This window comes from Microcaecilia unicolor, chromosome 1, assembly GCF_901765095.1.
Source record: "Microcaecilia unicolor chromosome 1, aMicUni1.1, whole genome shotgun sequence".
In the NCBI taxonomy this organism is placed as follows: Eukaryota; Metazoa; Chordata; class Amphibia; order Gymnophiona; family Siphonopidae; genus Microcaecilia; species Microcaecilia unicolor.
In genome coordinates this window covers 587,931,973-587,946,575 of record NC_044031.1, presented here as the reverse complement: position 1 = coordinate 587,946,575, position 14,603 = coordinate 587,931,973, and the positions used below count along the sequence as shown (strand labels likewise).

Sequence of the window (14,603 nt, the reverse complement as noted above, 5' to 3'; positions counted from 1 at the left end):
ATTCCAGCAACTCTCCCTCTCACCTCCTCCTTCCCTCCCCCCCAGGTACAGCATCATTCTCTGCCTTTCCCTCCACTCTACTGCAGCATCTCTTCCCTCTCAAGCTCCTCACTCTACTCTGGCATTTTCTCTCCCGTTCTTTCTCAACCCCCACCCCACAGCATTTTCTCCTCTATTTTACACTTTCCCCGGATCAACCTCTCTTTCTTCTGGCCGCCCCCTCCGCGGTCCCACATTTCTTCCTCCACTCCCTTACGCTGCCAGTAGTTCAGTATCTCCCCCTTCTTCTCCTACCTTCAAACCCTGTCTATGAGATCGTCGCGCGCGCGGCACCAGTACTTCGAACAAGTTCACTTCCCTGCGACCGGTCTCTGCCTCCCTCCCTCTGACGCAACATTTCCCCCCCCCCCCGCCTCCACCATCGCAACTTCCTGTTTCCGGCGGGGCGGGACGCGGCAGAGGGACAGCTCCGGGGCGCCACGGGCAACCTCACCTGTGCAAATTATTCCCGCTGCTGCCGGCGACCTCAAAGACCAGTTTGAAGGTAGGACCGAGGGGAGGGTTGGAGAATTGAGGGAAAACTGCCGGACCGCGGGTGGGGTAGGGAAGTGAAGGACCGTGGACGGGAGAGGAGAGGGAAGGAAGGGAGAAACAGACATGCTGGACCGGGGGAGAGTGGAAGCGATGCCCGTCCGCGGGGAAGGGGAGCCCCCGAGTCCGTGAATGCGTAGGAAGAGGGGGGGCCAGCCAAAAGCGACTTTCACACGCCTGATGCGCGTGTGACTGCCCTGGGTATCTCTGCTAATTCAACCTGTGCATTGCGTTTCCGTTGGGGGGCAAGTCACCGTCGCTCGCTTTCAGTGCTACACGACGACCACCTCACGCCTATTTTTCGGTTGCAAAAAAAAAAAAAAAAATCCCGAATGTGCCGGAGCCGCAGGATTTCTGCGTGACCTTGAAAAATAAAGGTGGTTTTATTTTCACAGGCGAGGGAAGAGCATTGCCAGCCCTGCTGGGTTTTCTGTTAGAATGAAGCGTTAAGTAGGAGGAGCTGCAGAACGCAGGACTAGATTATTGCTCAGAAAGGAAAGGCGAATTTCTTACACTTGAAATCTGTCTAGTGAGATTTAACAATCGTGCTCTCCAGCTATGTAAGTGGAGAAATAGGCTTTCTTCCTATTGCTGCGTTTGATGTAATAACACTGAAACAGCCTTTCTCTGACATTCGTTATTTGTGCCATTAGCTTAGTGTGGCGCATGAAATTTCAGCCAGAGCTCTTTAGGAATTGATTAAGATTTATGCTTAGTTTATTTGTTGTGTTAAGTAGTGTGGCTGTCGAGTAAGTCCACTTTAATAGAAACAAAATACATGCACACACATGAAAAACGTGATGCTTACCTTTTTTATTGGACTAACAATACATTTTTAGACTAGCATTTGAAGTCCAGAACCACCTTCCACAGAAGAGTGTGATCAAAAGATGACAATATCAGAATGGCTGTGTGGAACATAAAAGTATCCCAGTGAAAAGGGGTGGGGGATGGGTGATCAGAGTGGCTGCAGTATAATTTTATGGCTTATAATGTGATAGGAAACACAGATCTTTGTCTTGTTGGTGTCAATCTACTGCAAAGGTATTATGTTCCTTGGTGGTTTTCTGAACAAATTAAGAACCATCAATCAGCTACCACCTTGTAATCTCCTGGTCACAGTGGTTGTAGAGCCACTAGACAGCAGCGTTGTCTGTGCAGATTGCATAACTGCATGTGTCAGATTTCTGAAGGCATATACACCCTTGACCACCAATACGCACTGGTAACTATTAGAAAATTATGTTGTCCTAACCAATGACTACTTCAGCTTCAGTAATACCTATCTAAATCATGGCCATTACTGTGAGCGCCATGGTGGTGCCACAATAGGCGGAACTGGAAGAGACATTTTTAAATGCATATCAGACTTAATAAACCCTTTTAAATATTACCAATGCATTGATGAGATTTTTATGGTTTGTACTGAGGGAGAAGAGAGTTTCAGATTCTTTTAATGCATTCCATCCTTTAGTCAGATTCAAAACTTTTTTCCTGTGGCGTGGCCAATTAACTTTCTAGATATTGTAGGTACTATCAATATTGGATATGTGGAGGGGCGTTTTCGAAAGGGATGTCCAAGTTGCGATTTGGACGTCCTTGCAAAATGGCGAAATCTAGGGGTGGGGAAACCCGTATTTTTGAAACAAGATGGACGTCCATCTTTTGTTTTGAAAATACCGTAACAGAAGTCAACGTCCTTAAATTTCGCCGTCCCTAGATTTGGACGTTTCTGATTTTCGGCGATTTTCGAAACCAAAGACGTCTATGTCAGAAACAACAAAATGCAAGCCATTTGGTGTGAGAGGAGCCAGCATTTGTAGTGCACTGGTCCCCCTGACATGCCAGGACACCAACCGGGCACCCTAGGGGGCACTGCAGTGGACTTCATAAATTGCTCCCAGGAACGTAGCTCCCTTACGTTGTGTGCTGAGCCCCCCAAAACCCACTACCCCCAACTGTACACCACTACCATTGCCCTTAGGGGTGAAGGGGGGCACCTAGATGTGGGTTTGTGGTGGGTTTTGGAGGGCTCGCTGTTTCCTCCACAAACGTAACAGGTGGGGCTGGGTCTGCCTGTCTGAAGTGCACTGCACCCACTAAAACTGCTCTAGGGACCTGCATGCTCTGTCATGGACCGGAGTATGACATCCGAGGCTGGCACGACATACGCTTCCGATGCCCCCTTGAACTTTGGCCGTTCTTGCGATGGAATGCAGTTGGAGACGTCCTAAATCGGGTTTCGATTATACCGATTTGGACATCCCTGGGAGAAGGTCGTCCATCTTCTGATTTATGTCGAAGATGGATGTCCTTTTCTTTCAAAAATGAGCCCCATAGGCAAATACAGGAAACCAACTGATAGATGTTACTACCTCTGCTGTTCAGTTTCTACCCTCCTCATACAAAAAAGTCCCATTATACACAGCCATGCCATATGATACAATTGCATATGTTCTGAACCAAGAGACAGAGGGAAATGCTTCAAAATCCTGAATGAGGCCTAAAATGTTTTCCAAACAGGGGAAACCTACTGCATCACAATAAAACCCATACAAACCCAAAACTTGGTCCCCCCACCCCCTGAAGTGGCATGTAATCTAGAGATGGAAAAACAGAGAAAATAAGACCCAAAACCCACTACTCTAAGAGAAGCATGAAAGAGGGATTCCCAGCTCAACCAATGCTGGTCTTTGACAACCACCAAATCTGAAGCAAAGGTTAGTGCACATATCACAGAACCTACTATTATCCACATGGGAAAAACACTATACATATAGAGAACCTGCTCATGCTCTTCCTCAAATGTGGTATATATTCAATTCAGCAAATGTGAAGAAGGGTGATATATTGGGGAGATGTGGTGGTGCCTGTTTTTTAGCATCTGTCTCATCAGACACCACAAAGATCTTATGAACTCCAGAAGGAAGTTCTCTTTGGCCTGATGCAAATACTGGAGTGAGCAGGAGAAGTAAATTTGAGAGACTATGATCATACACCACACACACTGGCATATGAGTGAGGTTCATTATTGTCATGGTATGCGCAAAACTAACTCATTTGGAGACATTGCCCCCAAGAGTGGTATCTCTGTGGGTGAGCATTTATTGGGACGAGAGCACTGCATCAATGACCATATGGTCTACTACTACTACTTAGCATAGAATACTTAGAGAAAAATTTAAAACAATTTAGCAATGGCAGGCCTTTGAGGTTAAGATGATGACGTATTTCAACACTAACAACATAGGACTTAATTAGGATCTGTGTTTTCTGGCACATTATAAACCATAAATTTATTCTGCTTTATCACTGTGATTATCCATCTGTCCCTCCCTGTTTCTTGCTCTCCCCACCTATGGACTGTAGATGTCTTTATCTGCTGCCATTTACTATGTTACTATTAGAATGTTTTATGTTTCACTGATGTTTTAAAGTGCATTTGAAAGCGCATCTATTTTAGATGGCATTTGGATAGTTTTGAGGTGGGTGCTTGGAGAATCTGTAGGGATTTAAGCATATTTTTATGTTTTATGGAGGGCTGGAGTGTCTCTTGAATGACTGTGCCTTTTCTGTTATTGGCTTTCCTTTCTTATTTTATTGTAAACCACTTTGATGGATATGAAAGGCAGTATATCAAGTTTTCTTAAACTACTATCTTTTGCTCATATTGTCCTGCCCTGTGGAAGGTAATTCTGGCCTTCTAAAGGTAGTCAAAAATGTTTTTATTTTGAACCATTTTAATTTTTTAAAATGGTTTCCGTTCTATTCCTTACTTTTAATATGTAGAAATTTTAGAATAGTTATTTTTTTAACCAGTACATTCTAGTATAACATTTCTATGAGCTTTTTTAATGGTAAACTCAAGCATTTGGCATTATTTGTATTATAGGTTATATCTTGATTTTATACAAGACTTATCTTCACCTGCAAATGAAACCTGAGTTAGATGATGATCAAAATTGGGGTCTCTTCTCTTGTTCTTTTTCTTTTGTGCTTGTGGTCTCTTGATTTGCAAGCTTTTGATGTCCAGATGAGAGCTGCTTCCACTTGACCTCGGCTAAGGCAATGACCTCCCACTGCCGAGGTCTTCCTTATAGGCTTCAGGGTGTCCTTGATTCTGAAGCACGACCTTCCCTGTTGTGTGCATTTCTTTACATTTGGACATAGAGCACAAATTTGGGAATTCTGGTGTCTTATCCTTTTGATGTAGCCCTCCCATGGAGATTGTATTTCAACGAACCAAAGAATACCTGAAGCCAAAACCCTACACAAAAGAAAAAAAAAAGTTGGGGTTAACAAAGAACCTTCACAAAAAAAGGGAGAAAGGGCCCAATGCACAAAATACGGCTGCCTCAGTAAAAAGTTCCCGAGTCACAAGCAGCGACCAGTGCACAAAGGGGATGGCATACAGATGAGATGCATGGGGATCCCCATCCCCCTTTGCGCATTGCTTGCTGTTTGTGACTTGAAGCTGCCAATACAATTGACAGCTTGCACAAAAATCCCTGGTGGTCCAGTTGATTCCTCCCAACCCCCCTCCCCAAAAAAACAATTCCCTGGTGGTCTGGTGGACTCTGCACGCCCCCCCTTCCGAAACAATTCCCTGGTGGTCCAATGGACCTGGGTTGCTTCCCCCCAGCATCCCCTCATCCCCCAGCAGAAATTTACCCTGGTGATCTAGTGACCCCCCCCCCCCCCCTTACCCTTCCTGTACCTTGAAGAAGTTGGAGGCAGGAGGGAAGGAGCAATACCTCCTTTCTTGGGCCCTGCCTCTTCCAAAGTGGCAGCACCCAGCCCTGCCCAGTGCATCCCAGAATGCATCATGCAGGAGCTGGGCGCCATCATTTTGGAAGAGGCTGGGCTCAAAGGCGGTTTTGCTGCTGCCTCCAACTTCTGCAGGGGAGGTGGGTCACTAGATCACCAGGGTAAATTTCTGCTGGGGGAGCCAAGGAATTGTTTTGGGGGTGGGGGGTCAGGAGGTGTGGGGAGGCATGGGGGGGGGGTGCAGGATCCACGGGTCCACCAGGGAATTGTTTCAAGGGGGGGGGGTCACCGGGAGGGGCTACCCTTCTCTCTGACAGCTCCAGAATTGCTGTAAAATTTGGTCAGTAAAGCTAGGCAGTCTGGAGCTATGCATTGCCTGGAAAGCGCATCATAATATATTTGCATGGGGTTCTCGGTGGCTGCTAACGGCATGCGTTAGAGCCACAGAAAACCCCTTTGTGCATTACTCGCTAAATAATATTTGCTTTAGACTTTCTACAGCCAGTGTAAAGCAAACGTTACTTACACGGTAAGCTTTGGGCCCAAAATTCTTTCATGAATGAGTCAGGATTCCTAAGGTGTGGTCAAATCTCCCCCCCCCCCCCCCCAAAAAAAAAAAAAAATGTTTATTTCAGAAGCACCAAATACACACTTCAGCAGACCCTTTTTTGGCATGGAATCTTGTTTCGGTAGAATGATTGCCTGCCTCAGGGGGTCAAGAAATCAATAATAAAAAAAAAGTAATAGCTTACAAAAATGGAAATGTACGCTCCCTCAACACCTGAAATTTGTTACCTTTCAATGACTGCTTTGCAGTGCCTGTATTACCGCCTTACATTTATTCCTGGGGAATTCTATACAAAAAAATTTAAAACATTTTGCAAAAAAATACATTGAAAGTCCAAACCACAGTTCTAAAATTCCCTTATCAAAGGCTTGGCTTTTGTGTGTCCTGGGCCTGACACCCCCCTCAGCTTTCTCCCTGCTCAAGCTCACCCCTCCCTTGCATTATTTCCCCAACAAGCTAAAACCTCATCTTTATGTTTGAGCTCCATCCCCTCCTGGCATGTTCAGTCCCCTCTTTTCTCTGCCCAAGGTGGGCAGTCACAGCTTTCTTTTTCTCTGTTTCCATCCCTCTTTCTCAAGCCTTCCCTGGGTGCACACATCCCCTTAGCTTTTTCTCAAATCCCTCCATACAGACACACATAGCTTTTTCATACATTTTCTTTCTGAAACCCCTATTCTTCCTCCAGCACTCATAACCTCATAGCTCTTTCTGACCCTTTCCTCCATACCCCACCCTCCACCATGCTGAACCCCAGCATATACCATTGCTATGACCCTCTTTCTGAATATCCCTGGCCTCCATATAGCATCCTATCTTTCTTCTCCTTTCTTATTGTAAGTGCCCTCCTCCCCTCTCCCTGGCTTGGCCTGGCATCATTGAGGCTTGATAATTGATAGTCAAGACAAGTGACCTGTAGCAGGATTGCCAACATTTTTTTTTACCTGTAACCTTAATGGTGCATAAAGTATTTGTTTTGACATCTTTAGTGGCATCGGAATCCTGATGCAGGCCATATGGTACAGGCCCGTGTTGAGTTGTGCCTTACTTTGCTTAAAGTTTTACAGTAGTATTACTGACTAAGTGGTTTTGTTGTCATCTTTGCTGTGTTTGCTTTCTATTCTGTCTCTTCTGGTGGCAGATGCTGATAAGCAGAAATAGAGGAGAGTGACTGCATGCAGGGTTGTGTCCTCTCCTGCCACAGCTTTGGCTTTGACTGTTGAATCTGAATGTGCAGGACACCATAAACACTGCAGTTCAAATTCAGCAGTCACTTTGGGCAGCAGAGGAGGAGAACATGGCCTGGCATGCAGAGGCTCTCCTTCTCCTCCTCCACTTTTGTTAATCAGCAGGTGGTGCCTGGAAGAGGAGATATTCAAGGGGGGGGGGGGGGGGGGAGGGAGGAGAGGCAAGGCAAACTGGGGCGAATGCAATGGCACAAGTCTCTTGGTCTCATGCAGAATTCTACATAAATTTAGCAATGCATGGAATTTACCTGGGGTGTTCTTCAGAAGTGTCAGGGGGAAGATGGGTGGTCTGGTGGAATTGCTTGATTTGCCATAGTAATAAATAGTGGTAATCCATAGTACATTTCAGGTGTTTATAGCCAGTATAGGAAAATAATACAGAGGTGTGTATGGGGAGGTGTGTATGGGGAGAAAAATCTTTGGTTTGCCATCTTTTGTCGGGGACTGGGTTTAAAGAAAATTTCACTTCAAACATTAGAAAAACTTTGAGAGTTAAAATGGTTATACCTGGATGTGACCGTGTTTTAAACAGGAATAAAACAAGAAAAGCTTTTGATGTGTAAATACAGTAAAACTTTGGGGCCATTTTACTAAACTGTGTTGAGCATTTAGGGGCCTTTTACTAAGCAGTATTAAAAAGTGGCTTGTGCTGTTCCTAGCACGGGTCTTTCCTACACGCTAAGGCCACTTTTTTTTCTTTAGTCATAGTCCTCTTTGTTATTTTCCTAATCTAGTTTATTGATCTTTTATATGGAGATTTGTCCATGTACTGTATTCTCTCTAATAATTGCTTGGACTATTATTAGAAACAATGGTTTTTCTGAAGTCAAGGCTAGGCTATTAATGGAGGCACCATTTCTCTCCTCAACCCTGCTCTCCCGCAGTAACCAGCACTGCTCTAATCCACCCTGCGATGACCGAATCTCTCTTCTTACCGCTCCTAATGATTATGGCACTTGGCTGGTGCTGGGCCTTGAGCATGCTCAAAGCCTTGAGTATCTCTACATGCTCGAGGTCCCGCATCCACCCAGTGGCGGAACCATGAGCAAAGGTAAGAGGGATCTGGTCATCAGGGTGGGGGGGGGGGGGGGGGGAGAGGAGGAGAGCAGCGTTGGTTACTTTGAATTCTGGTGTGGGCTGCTATTGATGGAATCTAAATTTGACTTTTAAGATGAAATTTACAGGGTTTTTTGGTGCTGAAACAGAGGTATGGGCTATTATTGGAGAATATGGTACATTTTTGTTTAAAAAGCAATTTCAGAATCTTATCTGCTGCTACAGCCCATTTTATTACAATGGTGGGAGCACTCATTAATGGGGATCAGCATGCACTAAGCATTAATAAAAGGAGCCCTTTGTTTAATTGTGATCTCACACATGCAATTCATAGTATCTGCCCTCAAAGTGGTAGAGTGTACTTTTTTCCTTTTGGTATTGAAGATCATTGCTTCTAAGAAGGTTGCTTGGGACAGATATACAAGGCAGTGATAGGAACAGTCTAGAGGGGCCCAAATGAAAGATCTGGGGGAGCAGTTGATTTAAATATAGGGAATTCATAGGTGCATAGGATCACTTATTCTGTCATCATTTTTATTTAGGTCATATCTTTTCATTTGTGCTTCAAGGTCCTTTACATTTAAGAATCTCAGAGAAGCACACAATCTTGTTTATACCAGTTTTCCCTCTAAGCCGTGCATGCACGCGCACATGGGTCAGAAATGGAGCACACATGCTTAGCAACTGTGCGCACAATTTTTCTGGCTTTGTCTATTGCAAACATAGGCTATACTACACGTGTCAACTTGAGGATGAAATCTTGCACATAAAATATTTTTTTCTTACGCACATGGGCCATTGAAAATTAGAGGGAGCATTGGTTTATATCTGTTGCAGTGAGGGTGAAGTGTCTCGTTCAAGTTTAGAAGTAACATCAGCAAGATTGATTCTCTTGTTCTTAACCTGCTGCTTTAAATAGCAGATGAGTACTCACCCAGTGTGGTAAGGATGGTGTAATGACCAAGCTCACTGGGTTTGTTTTTGTTACATTTGTACCCCGAGCTTTCCCACTCATGGCAGGCTCAATGCGGCAGGCAATGGAGGGTTAAGAGACTTGCCCAGAGTCACAAGGAGCTGCCTGTGCCGGGAATCGAACTCAGTTCCTCAGTTCCCCAGGACCAAAGTCCACCACCCTAACCACTAGGCCACTCCTCCACTCCACTCACCAGAACTGCACTTTGTAACTTAAAGAAAATGTTAGGAGAAATAAGAGTTTTTAAATTATTATTCAAAATCTTGGAGAGGTTTAGATAGAGCAGAATCACTGGTAAGAGGCATTAGTTTAAGTGAAAATGGCTTAAAACAATGAAAGATGGACACAGACAACTGTTTTCTTACAGTTCCAGTTCTGCTGTCAGGTGTGTATTTGTTGGTGTCATTGCATGGCTCTGGGCCTCACTACAGGGTTAATGTCTAATTCCCTAAGATCTGCCTAGGCAGAGGAATACTGAGATCCCACAAAGCACAAACAGGAACAGACAAGGAGTGGGAAATGGACCATTCAGAGTTTCCTCGCACATCTTTGGATCACATGGTCCATTTCCCACTCCCTGTCTGTTCTTAAATAATTCCCTATTCAGACTGGTGATTTTCCTCTTGTCCTTTTTATCTCTGTTGGAATCGGAGCTAAAATCTAGCAAGGTGCAGGTTCCTGTTTCTTATATTTACTTTATTCCAGGCATTGTAGTGGGGGTCCTTTGCAACCCCCTACATTCATATGCACTAGGTGTCACCATTACTGGGACTTCTTTTCCTCAGAGGTTGTGAATACTGTTAGCACCATTCCAGCACTACCTGACCTGGGGAGTGGAAAACTGGTGCTAAGAATCATTGAATTTGGGTCCCTCTATACTGTGCCACTGGAATGTCTCATTTTCCTTGTTTTTCTTTTTCTAAGAACATCTTCTAGTGTAGTCACTACAGTGTGATAGTTCTTGGTTTGGAGCTAAGGACTGTGATTTATTTCTGAACCTCAAAAAATAATAGGGAAAATTATATTACCCTGTAGGAAAAATTCAGTTTTAACCCAGCAGTATCCTGCAGGGAGCATATAAGGTTTATACTGTGTTTTCATCTTCACCATATAAAATAAACTTAAATATTATTTAAATATAGTGTGCTCATAAGTAGCTGGAACGATCATAGATGTTGAAAGAACCCTCGGTCTCCATATCACATTATCCTCATTGCACACTAAATTGTGCATGTGTATCGATATGAAACACCAATCATGTTCATAAATATGTTAACGTATCTTTAAAGGGCTGCAACATGGTGTGCGTTTTGCATTTCACAATTGCTGTTTCAGGAAGCCCCAAATAGCATAATTGTAAGGCGTCAGTTCCTACAATAAAAAAGTGTTAGTGCCAAACTAATTCTAAACTCCTAACAATATCTGTCAAAAGAATTGTAACCTCAAAATAAAAAAATCTAAGAGCATGGGAGGAAAATAACAAATACCTCACTGTTAAATCGTTCAAAAGTATGAAGTAATGCTGTCGTGCACTAGACACATCCCCTCTTAAAAATAGTGGGGCCACATGGGCAGTGTTATCCCAGGGGCTGTGAGTGCTGCTGTGGTGGTACACTTAAGGAGTGAAAGCCAGGACTTTAACTGAACCTTGTTCTTAACTGAGTTAGCGGCTTGGTCTTTTTCTTATCCATACCCTTGTTTTCTGGACTTTTTTTTTTCTGTTTAACAATATATAATAGTTTTATATGCAGTTTTCTGTTTAGTTTGGTTAATTTGATATGAAGTTCTGTTCTGAATATCAGTATAATGGTGTGTTTGAATTTTTGTCAGAATATTGCTGGTACTGTGCAAGACAGACTGAGAAGAGCAAGTGAAAGGATTGAATAGACAACATAAATATCCAAGATTATGACCAAAAAGCTGCGAGTGGTAGGATAAAAAGGTAAGGGGGTATAAACAGCTGCCTGTCAAACCTAATTAAAATTATTCTGAGTAATTAAGGGTAGTAAGGATATTGAAAGATCTGTTACAGTGGTCTAGCAAACACCTGATTAGAGCAATGTCTTTACTCCAGTTCTAAATTTAATGTAAATCTGTAACTAAACGTCTAATGGTAACAGATTCCAGAGTTTAGGTGGTAAACAGCTAAACGTAATTCTGTACAGTGAATCTAATAATTTAACTGAGGTTGTAATCAATTAGTTTACCTGGCAGGTCTTAAAGATGGTTGAGGACCAAAAGGAAATAAAATATTCATGGTATGCAAATGAGGGAAATGGAATGGGACTTGATATACCATCTTTCTGTGTTTTTTTACCAACTACATTCACAGCAGTTTACATGGTATATACAGGTACTTATTTGTACCTGGGGCAATGGAGGGTTAAGTGACTTGCCCAGAGTCACAGGGAGCTACAATGGGAATCCAACCCAGTTCCCCAGGATCAAAGTCTGCTGCACTAACCATTAGGCTATTCCTCCATTCCAAGTCTCTTGTGGTTATTGGTACCCTTGAGATATCGATTTCCAGACTAGTAAAAACAAATTGTGCCTCTAGATACTCTTAAGGATTAATTGGTTTAACATATAGTAGATGTTGACAGATATGGAGCTTTGGTCCACCCAGTCTGCCTACACAAGAACTAAGAGCTCCCTCCATAGCTCATCTTTCATCCTTTACTGAATATGAAGCCAAACTGAGCTTATGCTAGGAACTTTACCACCTCCCCCAAATTATATCTGAGAATGTACTCAAGCCCAGCTGCTGTTGTATGTTTGGCACCTCATTGGCTTGGCAGCTTGATGCAGCTGTGCCACTGCTCAGTGCAAGTCTGCTTTTTCATTTCCTCTTTTTCCAGTCTTGAATGGTGAAAAGCCAAAATATTAGAAACCAGTATCTTTTTTTTTTTAGAGGCAATAAAGGGCGGGGACCTCTAATCCTTGAGTTCTGCAAGTAAGTCTGTTTCAGGACAGTTGTATCATACAAATGAAAACTGGACCTTGAATCAGATATATATGCTAGATCAGGGGCAGGCAACCTTGATACACAGAGGGCCGCATATTATCCCTGACAGGCCACAACATAATGTCGGAATCAGAAATGCACACAGCTCCATTGACCACCTGTGATAAATAAAAATGATTGACGCAAACTACTAGAGTGGCTGTTTGTGAAATAGAGCATTTAAAATTGCCAAAATTGTGGTTAATGCTGTTTTCTTTGTATACTTTCATGGTCTCGTGGGTTGCAGGTTGCCCACCTCCAGTGCTAGATGTATATAGCTATATCTGAGATCTTCGTTATGCATACTTGGCCTGTATATGACACTTGGACTAGAGTTTGCATCTCTGAATTACAGAGAAATGCTGCTCCTTCCACCACTTGTATGTCTGTTCCCAAGGTGTGCTGCTCCCTTTTCCCACTAGGGTTGCCAACTTTTTGAAAAAGAAAAACCCAACACCTGCCCTGCTCCGTGTCCCGCCCCACCCCAAGTCCCTTGCAGAAGACACATCATCAGTTAGAAAAAACTCCTTGCCACAATATTCTCCATCAATTTTTATCACTTCCCAATTTTTAAAAAATTTTCATATAATGTCCATACAAAATAGATCAAATGTCCATGAAAAATCAGATAATTAGCGATATCTTATCTTGCAAGTGCACTTATTACGAAGGGCTCAAAATGATAAATTTATTGATGGAGCCGTCCGTTTCACAGCGTATGCTTCATCAGGAGACGTATTTATGCGCAGCCTCATAGTACACGAGCAGGTGCTGAAGAAACAAAGAACAAGTCAGAGCAGATAAATATTCCAAAAATGAATTCCAGGCTTAAATTATAAGGTGCATGAAAACCTTACTGGTAAAAATACCAGACACTGCTACAGAATGTTTTCAAGGTGGCACCGGCTTTAAATGCAACACCAAGATTTCAGGAGACCAATCAAAAAATGAAAACAAAAAACATCACAGAAAAACCTTCCAATTAATGTACGAGTTCAATCCCACAGGCTCCAAACTGTTCAGTGTATAAATCCAGCGTTCCAATCGTAAAAGTCTCTTTCCCCTATCCCCACCCTTTTTGACTGCTGGAACATGGTCAGTTATAGTACACAATGTGGAACTAAAGTAGTGTTAATTTTCTTATGATGTAGACTGGACCTATATTCAGTGAGTCGAACTTTGAACATTCTGGTGGTCTTACCAATGTAGATATTATTACATGGACTTCTTATAAGGTTCAGCACAAAAGAAGAATCACAGTGGTAAAACATAGCCTGTAGGTCCTATTACCTACAGGACTGACAAACTCATTACATTCTACTGTAGATTCACAGGACTTAAATTGCCACATTTAGTATATCCAAAAGGACCAGAGTTCAAAGATACAGCATAATCACCAGTAGTGTTCGTACATAGTAGCTCCTTCAGGTTTCTTGCGAGAAAAAGCCAGTTGTAATCTAGCATCACAGAATGCAGGGTATGTTTGACTCTCCAATGCTGCTTAATAATGCTGACTGCAATATTGCTGCTAGCCATAAATCTCATCATGCAAGTACGAACATTAGAGTCAGTGTCACCAGCAAACCGGGGTGCAACAGGTATCCATGATGATTGTACTTAGCCCTAGTGTAGGCATGATGAAATATTTTCTTTGGATATCCCCGGTCTTCAAGTTGAGTCAAACAGCTTAGACTGTTTCTTAAAATCTTTTGTGTTTGAACAAATACGGTGAAAGTGCAACATTTGAGAATAAGGTAAACTTTCCTTCAGGCACATAGGATGAGTATTTTTTAATTGTAAAAGGTTGTTCCTATCAGTACTTTTCATGTGTGCTTTGGTCCTGAAAGATGGACCCTCCTGCATCACCATGACATCCAGAAACAATATCAATTGTAATGTAATATAGTTCTTGTATCCTGCTAACTCCCACAGAAAGTGGTTTAAAGGGGGTAACAATTAAAAAATGTGGTGTAGCAGAATTAACCTAAAAATTTCTTAAACAGAGTTTCAAAATTTTTTGAAAGGAGTAATAGGAACCCAGACAACGTGAAACTGATGGAAGAGACAACCAAAAATGAGGAGCTTGATAGATAAAAGAATCCTCGAAATAGCGCTTGTATCTAATTTCTGAAAAAGAAGGCAGAAACAAGTGAAATCGATCTGCTGGCAGACGGCCTGGTCATTTATAAACCGTCCAGGCCGGCTGAAAACTGGCCAGTTGGCAACCGTATTTCCCATCTTATGTCCACCATACTTCTGGCATAACAAATAGGAAGTTGGGAGATCATGGACTGCATAGACATGTATTCACACTCCTTACAGTCCTCCTTGATTCTCTCTCCAACTTGTTTCTTGTTTAGAAAGGAAGCGCATAGAAGGAAAAGGGAGAGTAACCATGGG

The 14,603-nt window shown here is 42.8% G+C and overlaps 1 protein-coding gene across 8 annotated transcripts in view; it reads left to right on the top strand.

Moving 5' to 3' along the window:
- Positions 1-14,603, top strand: part of FAM49B (family with sequence similarity 49 member B) — a 494,888-nt gene that overhangs the window by 158,623 nt on the left and 321,662 nt on the right. For 5 of the 8 annotated variants that reach the window (XM_030219147.1, XM_030219162.1, XM_030219195.1 and 2 more), the window contains exons 1-2: positions 447-544; positions 11,030-11,141. The gene's annotated coding sequence lies outside the window, so the exon portion shown is untranslated. Of the gene's footprint in view, positions 1-446; positions 545-11,029; positions 11,142-14,603 lie in introns of those variants that run through there. The other 3 variants (XM_030219177.1, XM_030219154.1, XM_030219138.1) reach the window with 2 other exon arrangements.